At 35.3% G+C, this 16,677-nt stretch overlaps 1 protein-coding gene across 3 annotated transcripts in view; it reads right to left on the bottom strand.

The window, feature by feature from the left end:
• The window catches only part of DPYD (dihydropyrimidine dehydrogenase), a 1,011,926-nt gene that overhangs the window by 887,309 nt on the left and 107,940 nt on the right, over positions 1-16,677 (bottom strand). The window lies entirely within an intron of this gene.

Raw genomic sequence — 16,677 nt, 5'->3', positions numbered from 1 at the left:
TATCCAGCAAACACTTGATCTTTTTTACAAGCAGGGGGATGTGGCAGTCAAGTGCAACATCAGTTTAGAGTAAAAAACTGAATTGTAAAATTCTACAGAAGATGGTGGATGATTCTCTGTTATGTTGCTTCATAAAATAATAAGGGACAGTAGACGGAAAATAAATTTATAGAACATTTGACATGAAGCCCAATTAAATCAGATCATTTCAAGGATATGTAAGGATGAAACTAGAGGAACGATGGAAAAGTACACAAAAGTGTGTGTGTGAATCTATCAGGATTTCTATAACTATCTGTTTTCATCTTTAATGACAGTGCAATTACCACATGTAATCTGACACCCCATTTTCTAATGTATAGCATAAGGAAATAGAAATGGTGCCTAAGAGAACAAATGTGCAAAGAGCAGTTGGACAAAACCAGGTAAAAATATGGACAAGTCATGTGCTGGGTTTACATAGTTTTGAGGGCACTGAGGAATCGACTGATCCCTAATGCCATCAAATATCATGAAAGAGGAAAATATTCTGAATGTTTGGGATAAAAAATGAACTTTATTATTACTGGGGAAAAGATAAGTAAAATACTGATACTACTTATTTAGAAATGCAAGCACCATCATTTCATATGGCAGGTTTCTCATCTCTTTAAAATCTTTATGAGAATGAGCTATATGGGTATTGACTGCATATTAGATACAAGTATGAATAGGAGAGTTTGGCTTTATAAATGATGTTCTAAAGTAGATCGCATATTTACATAATTGACTAAAAGGTACAGAGAAAATAAGATACAACGTTTGTTAAATATCTTAAAATGCTTTTTTGAAATTAATAATAATAGCTAACAATCCTTACATGCCTCTGTGAGGTAGATGATCTTACTATTCCATTTGCCAAATGATGAAAATGAAGTTGACTGAAGTTAAGTGATTTACCCACAGTCACATAGCTAGTAAGTGTCTACAACAGTATTTCAACTTGGGTTGCGATTACTCAAAGTCCAAGGCTTTATCCTCATACTAAGCTCTCCTCCAACAAACTGCATTGTTCCTTGAAAGATGTTAATATAAAGATTTTGGGTTGGTCACCCTCTGATTATTAATATCAATAGTAGCATACAATAAGAAGACATATTCTCCAAGGATTTTTCCAACTGTCATTCACTATATCCAGTTCAGGATAAAAATGGATTTCCTATTGATAGTGAAATTCTCCAACTGTTCATCTTTCCAGAAGACATTGCATTAATGGCATCAACTTTCAGAACAATGCAAAACCTCTTAAATTGGACCCATAACCATACCTAAGAATATAATTAAATTAGATAAATATAAATAGACAGAAGTATGAAAAATGCTAATCATGTAGACTCTGACATATAGTTGGATTAACAGCCCATAGAGTTGTATATATGAGTGTATTTATATTCAATAATTCTAATCACATATTTATGTTCCATAATACTAATCTTATCCATTAAACTATTTTCTTTAACAGACACTGCAGATGGGTAATAATATACTGGGCTCAAAATTGAATATTAGGAAGAATGCAGGCTGCTTTCCACTTGGGGCACTGTGTATTCCCACTAAATTTCTTTCCAATACAAAGGCCTAACATTTAAAAATCTATATTCTTCCTCTGGTGATAAATTATTGTGATTCTTAGAGTACCACAAGATTGAAATCATTAATCATAAAGCCATCAAAAGATCAGTGAGAATTTAGGCAAACCTGAGTTCAAAATACTGGCTCAGATACTAGCTATCTATGTGAATCTGAGCAAGCTATTTACATTTCCTCTTGAGCTCAGTTACTGTCACCTGTAAAGTGGAGATTGAAACAGGCCTGTGAGGTCCTTTTTAGTTCTAAATCTATACCCTTATCATCTAATATTTATACAAAAATCCATAAAATGGCTAATAAGGTAAACCTGAGATCCTAATGTAAATAAGCATGTTTGACCTCAATAAGCATCAGTGAGATTTGATTTAATGAAACCTAAGCTTTGAATATAGTTCTAGAAAGATATACACTATTGCTATATCAAAAAAAAAATACAGATACAAGTATCAGAGATCAAGGAAAGAAAATAGACAGATGGAATAGTAGTATTATATGTTGAGATTTGCTTAAGTAAGGAGATAAATGGACTGGATTTGGAAAGTGATATAATCATCAGAGTATATACAGACTCCTTGGATAAAAAGAGAAAATTGATGAAGAATTTGAAAATGAATCACAAGTCCTCTATGGTAGCATAAGTGATAGGTTCTTTATTTATCTAAATATCTACTGCAGCTCTGTCTCCCCAAAGCACTGAGTATATATACACACACCCCTAAATATATTATACACAAATGAACAGAAAGATAAATTGATAGACTTTGAGTTGAATTGAACTGATTAAATGAATTAGTGAATGCACGAAAAGAAGGGCACATAGCAATGACTGAAAATAAAAGTGTGGAAAGTTCCAGTAAAAATAATGTCAGGAGTATTAAATATACATGAATTGTATCTGACAGAGACATCTTGGGGCCTGTGAGAAGGCAACGTTTTCATAGATCTAGGCTCCAAGACTACTGTAAAGTTAAATTTTAAGTGTGGTCTCTGACCCTATCAGTTCCAAGGCATATAGGTCTTCAAAGTGGGGAAAACTTGTAGGAACCTCGTAGCCACATGAGATAGCAAGATTCCTTCCTATATATAAGTGAACACAAAAGCCTCATCTTTGGACTACTGCAAGAGAGTTACAAGTCAGCATTTAGAAAAAAGGCCTAAGAAAAACTTGTCCCCTGCAACAGGAAAAGAACACAACCCAGCAAAAAGCACTCAGTAGGTATGCTGCAGCCTATTGAAGACCAAGAACCAGTTGACTATACTCCAAAATTTCCTACCAATAAATCTGTCTTGCAGTTACATAAATTCTGTGTGGGTTACCTTTCATTCTTCTATCATGGCTGTTGAGTTACCACTAAAGGCAGTCATTTACAGACCATTTGCTGCTAATTGATAGGGAAGAGTATTAAGCCTCCTAGTATCTCAACACAACAATTCTTGTAGGATCAATCAAATATAGTACAGTCCATCTATAATTTCACTTGTAAGTCATCACATCAATACGTCTACAAATATATAAAAATGTATAATATTCTTCAGCATCCTCTTATTAAACTTGAATTGCTTACTGTCCAGTGGCAATAAAAAAAGATTTCAAGAGTTTCTGATATGTCAAAAAATGAAAAAAGAAAGAACATTTTGTTTTTACTAGAGTTGTAACAGTTTCAAAAAGAAAATAGGGTATATTTTTAAAATAATCAATTGCTGTTTTAAGCAAGTATCCCCAAAAGATAACATTTTGTTTGTTTTAAACAACTCTGTTTTCTGAGATACTTTAGAACACTGTTTGTTTAAATATTATATATTTTTCTTTACTACAGTACACTTAATTTATATGAAATAGAGAAAAACTTTATTTTAAAAACAGAAAAAATACACCTTTTTTGGATCTCTATAGATTATATAAGACCTTAATTTCTAGCTCTTTGTTTAAAAAAAAAAAAGAAAAATTAAGTAAGTCCCTGAGGAAATTGTGTGGCTTCACAAAAGATATTTTGCTGAACCAAAAATATTTGATTATATATGTATAAATATGGATGTATATATACATATATACACACATATACATAACATACATGTGTGTATATATGTATATGTGTGTGTGTGCATACATATGTGTGTGTGTGTGTGTATGTGTTTTTCAAAGGCCAGGGGTTTTTTGTTTGTTTGTTTTTTGGTTTAGGCAACTGGGTTAAGTGACTTGCTCAGGGTCACACAGCTATTGAGTGTTATGTGTCTGAGGCCACATTTGTACTCAAGTCCTCCTGAATCCAGGACCAGTGCTCCATGCACTGCACCACCTAGCTGCCCCAAAGGCCAGTTTTAATATCACAATTTTATACAAAATATTAAAAATGATCATATTCTAAAAAAATACCTTTTCCGTTGAGGACTTCATTCATGTTTGTGCATTAGGATCTAAGTTCTTAAATATGAAATAATTATGTTTATAATCTAAATACTAAAATTTACTGAAAAAACTTGAATTGTAAATCCAAAACAACTAAGAAATCAGTATACTAGGCCTTTTCCTCTTCAACTACAGTACTAATTGCTAACATGGTAAATTTAATAAGTCATCTTCATTTTTCTCTTGCCAGTTATACCAAGAAAATAAATAGATTTTATTTGAGTGGCTGTTTCTCTTTATTCAAATACTAATAAGAAGATGTTATGATTTTTTAAATCATTTTTTGGAAGAAAGGGGAAAAGAAATATTCATTTTCAAATGGAATTAGAACAGTTGTCATAGTGTGAGATAAGTTTTGTGATGGAATTGCCACCAAAAATCCCTCACTTGAACAAACGGCATAGGACTCAATGTGTGGCAATGTCAGCAGAACTTTTTTCCCACCTGCTCTTCAACTCACTCTCAACTCATTTCTCTTATTATACAACAATAATAAGTATGATAATATTAAGGATGGGGACAAAAATGATGTTTGCTAACTTGCATTTATACAACAATCTAAGGTTTGCAAAGCACTTTACATCTGTTATTTTATTTTATCTTCAGAACACTGTGAGATAAGTCTTGCTATTTCCCATTTTACAAAGGAGAAAACTGGGAATATAAGAATTTAAGTGATTTGCCCAGAGTCACACAGCTAAATAAGTATCTGAGGCAGGATATGAAACCAGGCTGGGACCAAGTTCAGCACAAAGTCACCTAGTTGCATAGCAAATGCACAGGATCAGTTACTAAACCTTACCTTCCTTATCCACTGCCCTCCCCCCAAAACATTTCTCCAGCCTAATCTTAAAATATATCTTAATTTAATCCTTTTCTCGATCTGCCTCTTTGACACAGCCCAATTCTAGCTGTTGTTCACTATGTGCAGGCACAAAGCTGATTCAGCCCAACTTTTATTTGTCTCTGCACAGTGGAAACTAGACCGGACTTCATCTTTCATGAACACAATTTTATTAACAGAAATGATAGTTTACAATAGTCTTGTGTCATGAGCTGAAAATAGCAACGCACATGTTTGCTCGGCATGCAGTCTTTGACAGCACCCAATAAGATTGACTCGTGGAATCTTAACAATTAATAAATTGGTATGGCAGAAATTGCTGGTTTTCTTCCATTTCTTTTTTTTTAAAGTTCTGGTCCTTGTCTCTGTTCTCCTCTTCCTCTTCTTTAATTTTACAGGACCTGAGACAGGGGAACAGATGCAAGTAACTTGCCACTTTATGTTCCAGTAATGACAGCGACGTCAGAGCATAATGACTGGCAGGGAAGGATGCCCCATCCTTCTACCCTGTTTGTATCAGCATACTTTCCCAACCTTCCACCAATCACCCACTAGAAACAAAGCTAAAGCTTAATTCTTCCACCAGAACCAGAATCCACAGGAGTTCCTTTGACAATGGGTATACCCTAACAGCCTGAGGGGACTATTAGCACAAAGCTGGCTGGCCATGAGTCAATCAGAGATAAATGGGTTTTCTTCTATAGCTCTAGGAACAGTATCTAAGGTGTCTTTGTATCTAGTGCTTTCTTACATACTATATAGTATGTTACAGTGGACCTAGCGGCAGAAGACCTGAGTTCACTTCTTGACACTGCAACTTCCTAGCAGCCTGATCAATAACTTAATCTGTTTGAGACTTGGTTTCCTAATGACTAAAAGGGGAAGTAGGGACAGTAATTGTATATCATGAATAAATGAATGAATGAAAAGTACATATTTATCCCTTATTATAACTCCAGTACTGTGCTAAGCATGGGAAATACACAGAAAAAAGTAAAACAGTCTCTCCTCTCAAGTATGCATTCTTAAAGGGGGAGACAGATAGATAGAGATAGACACACATACATGTATGTCCATATACATATGTATATATATATATGTATATATATATACATATACCTACATACATATATATCATATATGTATATATAATTTGAAGTCAGATGGGATGGCCCCATGATCCTTAAGGCATAAAGCATAAAGATGAGAATGCATCTTCTATTTCTGATTTTGAACCATTTGACAGTGATATGCACTTTGGTTATAAAAACTTGCTTTTTTAGTTTTTCATTAGTTGTGACTGTAAGGGCCAGGCTAAAAAAAACGGTGGGAGTCTGAGGGTGTCCTTATTTCTAAGGCTTTGGGTTCAGAGTCCTGGAACGTCTCCTTCTAGTTCTAGAGAAAGTTGTTGAAGGTAGATTGTAAAGGTATGATTCTATCACTGGCATAGCTTGAAGCCCATATACAACATAATTTTGTGCACTGTCTTAGTTTCTGACAGTTTAAGTCATTTAGCCAGGGTCATAGTTGGGGGGAGAGGGGAGGCTCTGTAGGCAACTTGTACCAGCTCATGAGAGCTGATTGTTAAATTTTCAGTGTTAAGTATTTAGACCTTAGAATTCACAAACTTTACAAATCAGGACTTGGTTTGTTTCATTGATTGTCTAGACTTAAGAAAGTGATGGAGAACATATTAATTGTGAAAATTAAACTTAAAAGTTTCTCATGAATACTGTTTTTTGGATAGCTGGTTGTTAAAACATTTATCAGCATACTCCTGCTTACATATCTAGTGAGGGTTGGCAGTAGAAGTTTAACCACAGTCCTCCTGACTCCAAGTCCAGCATTCTATCCATTCAACCATACTACCTGTCATTCCTTACAATGCAATATGTGAATATATAAAACATTGTGATAAATACTTCCAGGTCTAACATCTACTGATAGCAAATAAAGGGACCTCAGCATTAGCAACTCCAGTCTCAGCAGGAGACAGCAGAGGGAAAAAGCATATTTTTTTCTGAATTGAAAACAATTTCAATAATCTTATATACCAAACACCTAAAAATTGAAGATGCATACATATGCATCTGTGCATTTGTCCTTTAAACAAAATAAAGCACTAAGCTTCAGGTTCCTCTAAAGAATGAAATGGTTCAAGCAGCCAAATCTGCTTTAAAGTCAGGATGAGTATCTAATGCCAATAGAGTGGTTCAGATTCTAATCAGGGGAATCATATTTCAATATATAATTGCATTACCCTTTTGTATGTCTTAACTAGTCAAATCCTTTCAGGGAACATTAAGACATAATCATATTCAACTAATGTCATTTCACTAATGATGGCCAGCCTACAATCAGTCTCTGTCTAGGATACTTCCAAAAGAGTCACACAGAAATATAGACACAAATGTCCTTGTGGAAAGCAGATGGTTTCTATTAGTTTCGATGAAGGTATAAAACTCATTCCTAGATTATTAATCTATATTGAATGGTATCTTGGTTGTGCATTTAACAATACCACCAACAACAAAATCATGAGATGTTTAAACTTGTTTTCATGGCAATAGTTAAATGATATTTTAACCTTTTCTCCAAAAAAAAAAGAACATATAATCCAATATTGCCATACCAACCTAAATGTGTCACCTAACAATTCTACTATCTAAGAATTATGTCAGCAAAATGAACAGATATTCATTTGATACTCATTTGAAAATCATTTATATATCAATTTTAAAAATAAAATATCTGACAGGCCCAAAATTCATCTTTTGTACCAAGAGATATGGATAAGGGACCCTAAAATAAAAGAGTATCTATTTAGGGACAAAAGTAACAATTGTCAATAGACTTTTTCCTGTCTTCATTTTAGCCTTTTCCCATTTTTAAGATATCATATTTTCATAATCATTACTCTTTCTGTCCTATTTTTAAATTCATCTTTTTGCATGGACTTCTAAACACTCTATATTTTAGAAAAAATTCACAGAATAGAATTGTAGCAGTCTAAAAACTTAGAGGTCTTAGAGACCCCTCTCAGTTTACAGATGAAGAAATTGAGGACTAGAAAAGATAACTGACTTGTGTAAAGTCACAAAGCAAATAAATAACATCACTACAACTCTAGGTCCAAGTGTTCTCATTCCTGTTCTTTTCAATGCAAAAAGGAATCAAGAAGAAAAGTCAGTTGCCTGGTATATATCAAAGGATTTTCTAAAGAGGAAAATAATTCTCTGAATCTAATATTTGTTTAAATATTGCAAATTTTTACTGACAACTCTCAATGCCATAAATTACAGAAATTCCTAATGGATTTTATACAATAAAATATTGGCTTAAATGAGAGTAATGGTAGCTTTCTTCTTTTTACAGTATTACAACCACAGTATTAAAGGGTTAGAGGGACCTTCAGAAGTTATTTACCTCCTTCACAATGGAAGTCAACTCCTGGATTTTTCCCTATGTTTTTCTTGGTAAATTACAATTCAATTTTAGGGCTATTGTTACATATACAAACATTTCTATCACTGCCCTGCCTGAGTCAGATTAAGTAAGATTACTTTGGCCTGAGGCCAAAGTAAAAATGGCTCCAAAGGGATGAGAAAAATTTTAAACTGTTTGTCTTTTGATAATTTATACTATGAAAATGCTATCCATTCACTTTTATATAAACTATGTCCTACCAAGATTGTTTATTGGGTTTTCCTACTTGTACCAAGGAACAACCAATTGTTGTTCATCTTTCATTTGCAAAGAGGACTAATGACATCATGGGGTGGTGTCTTGACTTGCCTGTGAATTGGATTTAAGTGAGACAGAGTTTCACAAAGTCACCAGCCTCACTCTCTCTTCCAGAGTCATTGAAGTCCAGTGGCAAGACAAAAATCAAGACAAATGGCAATGTCCCAGGATGACCCTGGCATCTTCAAAGCTGGACCAAGCTCTAACACTCTCTACAACACCTGCTTCAGTTGCCTTCATGGCAACTGGAACAAATTGTAGTCATCTACCCATTCCACCAGGGGAAGTCATCACATGCTTAGTGTAGACATCCTTCTAACTCATTGATAGGTTTGAGGCCTGACCTCAATTTAGGCAGTCTGTAATATGGTTTTATCGGGGTGTGGCCACTATAGGGGCTAGTGTTCCCTGAATACACCATAAAAAAGTACTTCATGTATTTTAATGATTTATGTACCATCACAGAAAGATTGTCATGTGCACTGAGCAACTTCTTAGTATATTATAATAAGCACAGCTACAGGCCAATTCAAAAACAATTCATCTTTGCTACTAAGAAATTCAGAGGAAAAGAAACATATTTTAATGCAAATTATTTAAAAATCCTTACTACTTTATCTAGTGCTACAGGGATGGCAGAGGTCCACGTGGTCAATAGAAAAACTATTGAAGAATTAAGAAAAAACTTGGTAAGAAAACTAACCAAGATTCCATCTCTGAAGAGACACAGATTCAGGGTTAAATCACACATCCCTACCATCTCTACCCCATTGCCGCATACACACTATACATAGATGACTGATCGGTGGATTGATCAATCAACAGATAGATAGATAATGAAATGAATATTAAAAGCACCTTTCAAGTGGAAAATAAGGCACAAAACTGCAATAAACATTCTAGAGAAGGAAATCAAGTGGAGAGGAGCTCCATTTGGAGAACTTTACTTGGTGACTGCAGCTTTTAAAGGTTGAACGCACAGGCTTTCCATTCAACAAATATTTCTATAGTATCTATTTTATGCAAATACTTTGATAGTGTCTAGTTATGTGCTTTTATGAACCACACACGCACACACGCGCACACACACACACACACACACACACACACATTTCTATATGTATATCTAGACTTTTTTTTTTTTTACTACAAGGTAGCAGAACCACTTCCTTTTGTCCCTGCGGGTGACTCCCTGAGTCAAAGCCCAGCAGCATCAGCCACATTTCATTCTCCCACATCATCCTATATCTCTCTCTACCAAAGCATAATCATCCAGATTCATCAGACCCTAAAGTTCTGGTTGGGAGATAAGCATTACTAGCTTTGTTATAATATCTAGGGTTATAATTTTTATTGTAAGAATAATAAGCAACTAAATGGTGCAGTAGATAGAGTACTGGGCCTAGAGACAGGAAGACTCAGCTTCCTGAGTTTAAATCTGGCTTCAGTCACTTACTAGCTATGTGACCCTGGACAAGTTACTTAACTGCTTGCCTCAATTCCTCATCTATAAAATAAGTTGGAGGCTTAGATTCTTAAAATCTAGCCACTGCTCAGATTCTTATAATCTAGCCAACACCTCACATTCTCTCAGATTCCTCAAGAGCCTAGCAAATATGGCAGATCTTTAATAAGCCTTGTCTTTTGCTGAAAGAAGGCTTGGATTGAATTCTTTCAAGCAGGACCCACGTATTGTGATCTTGGGGTCCTAGCTCCTTAAACCCCTAAACCTCATCATTTTGGTGGCCTGTACAGGGAAACTGCCTAACCCCAAGTTCCTCTCTAGTCAAGACTGGAAGGTATGTAGGCCTCTCCCTCCCACCTCCTTTTTGCTCTGCAGTTGGATTTGCTCTCCAAGCACCAAGGCTTGGAGGTGTTTTTCAGGAAGACAGTTATAAGGCTGTCTCACACTTGGCCTGACACTCTCAGGCTCTCAGTCCACTGGGTGGGTTTGAGGCCATGGACCTGGATACACCTTCTGCAGCATAGAGGACAAGGATGGCTGCCCTATGTGGAAGTATATGCCCAATTCTATCAATTCTCTCAGTGCTAGGGAATTGGAGAAAACTGCAGTTGCTTTTTGGTTCTCTGAGGCTTACTTATTTCCCTCTATGCCCCTGAATTCTCCTTCATCAAGGTTACAGGGAAAAGTTACAACAGCTAAAAATATCTTGGCAGATTCTGGAGATTTTGTGATTGATCATTAAGGAGTTTTGAAACACCTCCTTACAACCCTGATCACTCCCTTCCCTTGAGTCAAGAGGGTATCCTTAATTCCTCTCAAAGGAAAAGAGAGCTTCACCCTTTCTCCCTCACTTTTGATTTCCCCCTCCCCCACCTGGGGAAAAGAAGGAGGTGGGATAGGCAGCAGCTACAGCAAGGCAATGGCCTCAGGCCCTAGGGCAACCTTTGCCTGGAAGCATCACCCAGGTTCAGCACATCCTGCTCAAGGTAAAGAAGCTAGCCTCTGAACATGGATAAGCTCGATCTTTTAAATTTGTAGTTTTAACTGTTAATGATGAGATGTTGATTCTCTGTGTAAAGTAATTTGGAAATGAATTTAACAAAATTGAAGTCACTTGATTGGTAATAGGTTTGTTTCAAGTTTCAAATTGGTGAACTTTTTGTACCAGTTATGTTAAGCAACTTTTCATAATTTGTTTGCCCCTAAAATAATTTGGCTATTGTTGGTTATTGTTTTAATGTATAAACTAGCCAAGAAGCTTGTTTGGGTAGTGGCTTGCTAAGAATTTGCAAGTGTATAGAAATCTCTAATGATTGGCTTTTTACAAATTTACAAATTCAAGTTTGAGATGTAAATCCTAGAAAAGTTTTTCCTAGATGTGATTAGTGAAACTTGCTGTGTGAGGTAAAAGCTCAAAGATTTTTTTTTGAGTTGTCTGATAATAATCCATCAATAATCAATAATCTACCATCTGAGAGAAATGCCACAAGCTACTCAGAGAATGTGATACTGGTGAGAAGTCAGCATGAGGAAAAGCTGAGAGGAAAATTTTAGCCTCAGTCTAAGATGGGATCCTGTTGGCTCATTTTCCCCATTAAGTTCCTTTGAAAAGGAATGTTACCCACCCGGCTATTCCTGAGCCTGGCTATGAAGTGGATTTGATACTGCATGGTTGGAAAACAGAATTATCTGAATCCAAACACAGCTAAGGATATTTTATTTTGTCATATCTGGGCCCTGCAGTTTTTTCTGTCAGATTTATGTCTTCTAGACTACAGACCATTCACTTACAATTGATAGTGAACAAAGGGTACCAGCCAATGTCCCCCCCATGGCTTCCTGGATGCAATCTGTGCTCAGTTTCAGTCAACCTCCTCTTTCGGACCCCCTCAAGGGCTCTACCCTCCTTACCAGGAGGAAGCAGTTTCAGAAGCCAAGACCTTCGTCCCTTACCCCAAAAGAATTTGGGTCCCATTTGTTTGAGGGGGAAATGATGTGGTTAGGATCTGGACCCCAGAAAGGAAAACCCTGGACTTTCCCACATGGCCAAATCTCTGGTTTTCACCTGAGGCTACAATCCCAACAACTGGCCTTTCATTGTGGCTATTCCCAATCTTCCAATTCTCTGTTACCCTTAACCTAGCCAAGTCCTCCATTGTCTCACCTCCCTATGGCCCCAGGCTATTTCCCACCCTTAATCCTTGCTAGGTTCCATTCTCCCTTGGCTAAGTGGTCCAGGTCCCAGGAGTTCTGTTCTTTCCAGCTTACTGGTCACTCCCATCCAGATCCTCCTTAGACCCCCCTCCTCCAGTCGCCCCAAACTACTTGGCTATTCCTAGATCCCTCCCACAGTCCTTCTGCATATAAAGTCCATCCTGTCACCATTAAGGTGCTTAGATTCTTAAAATGCAGCCACTGCTCAGATTCTTACAATCTAGCCAATACCTCATAGACTCTCAGATTCCTCAAGAGTCTGGCTAATATGGTGGATCTTTAAAAAATCTTGTCTTTGGCATTAAAAAAAAAATAATTAATTAATTAAAATAAGTTGGAGAAGGAAATGGCAAAACACTTTGCCAAGTATCTTTACCAAGAAAACCCCAAATGGGATCACAAACAGTCAGAGACGATGAAATGACTCAACAACAACAAATGATTCTTATAATCTCACTTTTTTTTATAATAATACTTGAAGGCAGTGATCTCCAAACTTTGTTTGACTGTATGCTCCATCATTTAAAAGTGGGCAATTATACCCTACGTAGATGTAGAAGTAGACAGATATTTGTTTATGTATAAATTATAACCATGTACTACCATGTTATGTACATTACAAAGGCATGTATAAAACAGACATTTTAAAGGCAACATATAATCCAAAATCAAAATATTTTTATTTATTTATGTATGGTACAAAAATATTTTTTGCCATTAAGAGCAATGAGATTAAATATGCTTCATTATTCAGGAAAAATCCAAGTATGTATCCTGGAAGGATAACAAATTATTTATTAGTTACTAATAATTTAGTCAATTTGATTGATGTAGGTAAATATTTTTAGATTTTCATTTTAAAATATATAACAATAAAACAACAGGTCCTAAGAGTCAGATTAAAGACAACTTTTCAGTAGGAGTTATGCTAGGTATAAAAATTCATAATATATAAGAAACAATAAGCAAAACTGACTGTCTCTGATTTCAACTCAACAAAAAGTTTTCCATATAAATCCATTCTTATTTCTTCACATGACTGCTTAATCGATGATGTCCTACCTTTATTCCCTATTCATGGTTAGATATTTTAGTTGGTTTTGTATATGCGTGTGAGGAAAAGCAAGCATGCCAATACTGATTGACTATAGACTGTAGGAAAGGGAGTTGTGAATACTTGTTTTGGAAAGCTTAATTGGAGTCAAGTTTTAAGAGTCTTTAAATACCAAAAAAAAAAATTCTATTTGAGGATCCTAGAGGTTATAGAAAAACATTGGTGATTAATGTATGCGGATATTAGGGTTGGTGATGAGGGAGGGAGGCTCATGCCTTTCCTGCACTTTAAGATAATCATGGGTACCTGTGATGAAGTGAGTTAGGAGTGGGGAAAGGCTTGAACTAATTAGGACATTATCACAGCCTAGGATAGAGGTTAGGAAAACCTGCCTGAACTTAGATAGTGGCTTTATGAGTAGAAAAAAAATAGGACCTGTATAATAGATGTGGAGATAGAATGCACAAGATTTGGTAACTGCTTGTATGTGTGGGGTGAACGAAAGTAAAAATAGTACCATGAGAACAAGGCTGAATACCTGAGCAGGTAAAAGGTTACTGCATCTTCAGCAGAAGTAAGGGAATTCATAAGCTGTTTGGGCATAGAGGGGAAAAAATAGTATAATGAGATTCAAGATGTTAACTACAAATCATCCCTGCTTGTACAACCCACTGTTCTACCAAAAATGAAAAAAAAAAAAGGTAGGAGGTTCTAGCTCTTACTCACTGGACACCAACCCCAGAGTGCAGTGTCTGCCTTCCGAAGGATGACTTCCGTGACCAAAGAAAACATGGAAGATGTAGGCAAATATATGTTGGGGGCAGGAATTTTCCTAATGGCATCTGCGAACCTGTTGTAGTTTGCTTATACTGGTATTAGATTATAGCTTCCCTCAGGGGCCCACACTGGGTCAGAAACGACAGGGAAGGAGTTTGCATAGCAAAAACAGCACTGGGCTAAGTTGGGGAACACTGGGCTATTATGGGTGAAGGGGTAAGTTACTCTAGTTTCATGCCTGGGGGGACTGTGGGAATATGTCAGGTCACAAACAGAAATAAAGGGGCCAGAAGAAGGTGCTACTTTTAGAGAAAGATAATGAGTTTAGTTAGCTTTAAAAAAAAAACACCTCATTAACTGACACCCAACAAGTCAATCAATGTATTTTATTCTACTAATCAATATACCCTAAAGCTTTTTTTTATGATCTTTAATAATAGATTTCTTATATTTATGTATGATGTGCTTAAAAGCTATAAATACATGTATGGTCAGTATGAGGGCATAATGCAATATAAAGCTTGTCATAAAATAATAGCTATTTTAGGTATGTTACAATTTCATACTTTGTAAACAACTGAGAACCAGACTCTTTAAGAAACATATGTGCTTTGTCTATTTTTTTCTCAGCAAAAAGCTGGTCACCTATTATTTTAAACTGTGCTCTTCTTTGGAAAAAAAATCCTATGAAATATAACAAAATGGGTCATTAGAAATAGGAAAAATAATTTTGTGTGTATATAGTCAATTGTTTCATAATTCAAAAAATTTAAATGTATACGAAAAATATATAAACTGAAGGACTCAGTAAAAACCACCTAATTTCATAATCAAATTTTGGTTCTTAGAGGGAGAAAAAAGTATTGGATTTCCCTTTCCACAGCTAAATAAAACATCATTACCGCACATTTTTTACTGAATTCCAAGTAACAAAAGCAAAAAAAAATTGCAATATTTTTTCTGTAGTAGTAGATAAAACTTTAAAATATGAGAAAGAAGATCAATACAACTATTTAATTTCTTGTGTTATAATCTAAATATAGAAAAGTCATCAGTTTTAAACCATGAAAGAAAAAAAGTCTTCTAACAGCCTTTTAGTTTTAGATGAATAAAGGCTTTTACTTGACAGTTGCTTACGTAAATTTGTATCAAAAAGAGAAGTTGGCAGAAGCTTCTAAATTCATAACAATTGTCTATTAGTCTTGTTTTTAATAATTTTTCTTTGGCATGTAATCCTCTTTAATTAGATTCCACTCTCTGTTGTTTCAAGACTCCATAAACTGGTGTCTTATATACCAGCTGGTAAAGCAGGAGTGACTGTCTAAATGATATTCACAATGAGTATTTGGAAGGTTTACAATTATACCCTTGCTAATAAATTGTGCTATTTTCCCCAACAATTTTAAGTGCTAATCTTCAGAAGGCATTTTAAAATTAGCTAAAATTCTGTCAAGAGATTTACAAAAATTGTTAGCATGAAGATAATTATGTCACAGTCCTTGGACTCCATCTCTGATTGTGTGCATAAATCAGGAAATGTCAGCTGTGTTTTCCCTTAATAATTATCCTTGCAGCAATATATTACAGTTTAAACTCCTATTATAATTTTGTTTCTGGTTTATAAAACACCAGACAGTTATTTCAAAAGTTTTCTACTGATTAAATAATTCAGATTTCCCAGAATAATAAGTGATTATCAGTACTAAAATTTTAAATATCAGTAATAAGTAGATCAATATGGAAAGCATACACTCAGCATTCATTAGCGTGCCATCCTTAGAAGCCAAACACTTGAGTGTGATAATGAGTTTTTTAAAAGAGGTTGATTATGTGTCACTTTCTTAAGAGCTTAGATACTATACAACAGACATACAGGAGAGGGAGTTTTTGAGCATTAATCTAAGTGATTTAATTTTTTTTTTTAAGCTTGATACATTGATGGCATATGAAGGAAAGGTGACTGCACAGGCAGGTAACTCTTTTTAGCTATAATTATCCAATCTGAATGAAGGATTTCACATATAATCAGTGGAAAACCTTTTTTTTATGGCTTTCTCAGAGTTTGAATTATGAAATTTGGCCCTGCTTCAAGGAAGCATAAAAGCAGAAAATGGATGTTTCTTTTTTTCCTTCTTTCTTTCATCTAATAATCCTAAATTATCAGCTCACTCTGGTTTTCTATGATTGGACAGATTAGACTCCACCCCCACTAAAAAAATAATGGTACTTTATTCTTAGTTAACTCTTTTCCTATGCCCCCCCCCAAAAAAAAAGCAATCAACAATTCTAACATTTGCCCAGCCTTCTCATAATGCATTTTTTGGTTGTCTGTTTCTCTTGCCATTATAAACATCACATAAGTAGGGCAGACTGAAACTCTAGCCTACAAAGGGGAATAGAATATTTTATTTGCCCGGTGATTGGACATTCCAAATCTCTACATATAACTTGATCCAAACCGACAAACATGTATTGAGTGATTGCTACACGCCAGGCACCATGCTAGGTACTGGGCATGTCAACACAAAATAACAAATAGTGCC

Source organism: Phascolarctos cinereus, unplaced genomic scaffold, assembly GCF_003287225.1.
Source record: "Phascolarctos cinereus isolate Bilbo 61053 unplaced genomic scaffold, phaCin_HiC Scaffold_5;HRSCAF=322, whole genome shotgun sequence".
Classification (NCBI taxonomy): Eukaryota; Metazoa; Chordata; class Mammalia; order Diprotodontia; family Phascolarctidae; genus Phascolarctos; species Phascolarctos cinereus.
Note: the sequence above shows the minus strand (reverse complement) of the source record. Positions and strands in the feature narration are given on the sequence as shown.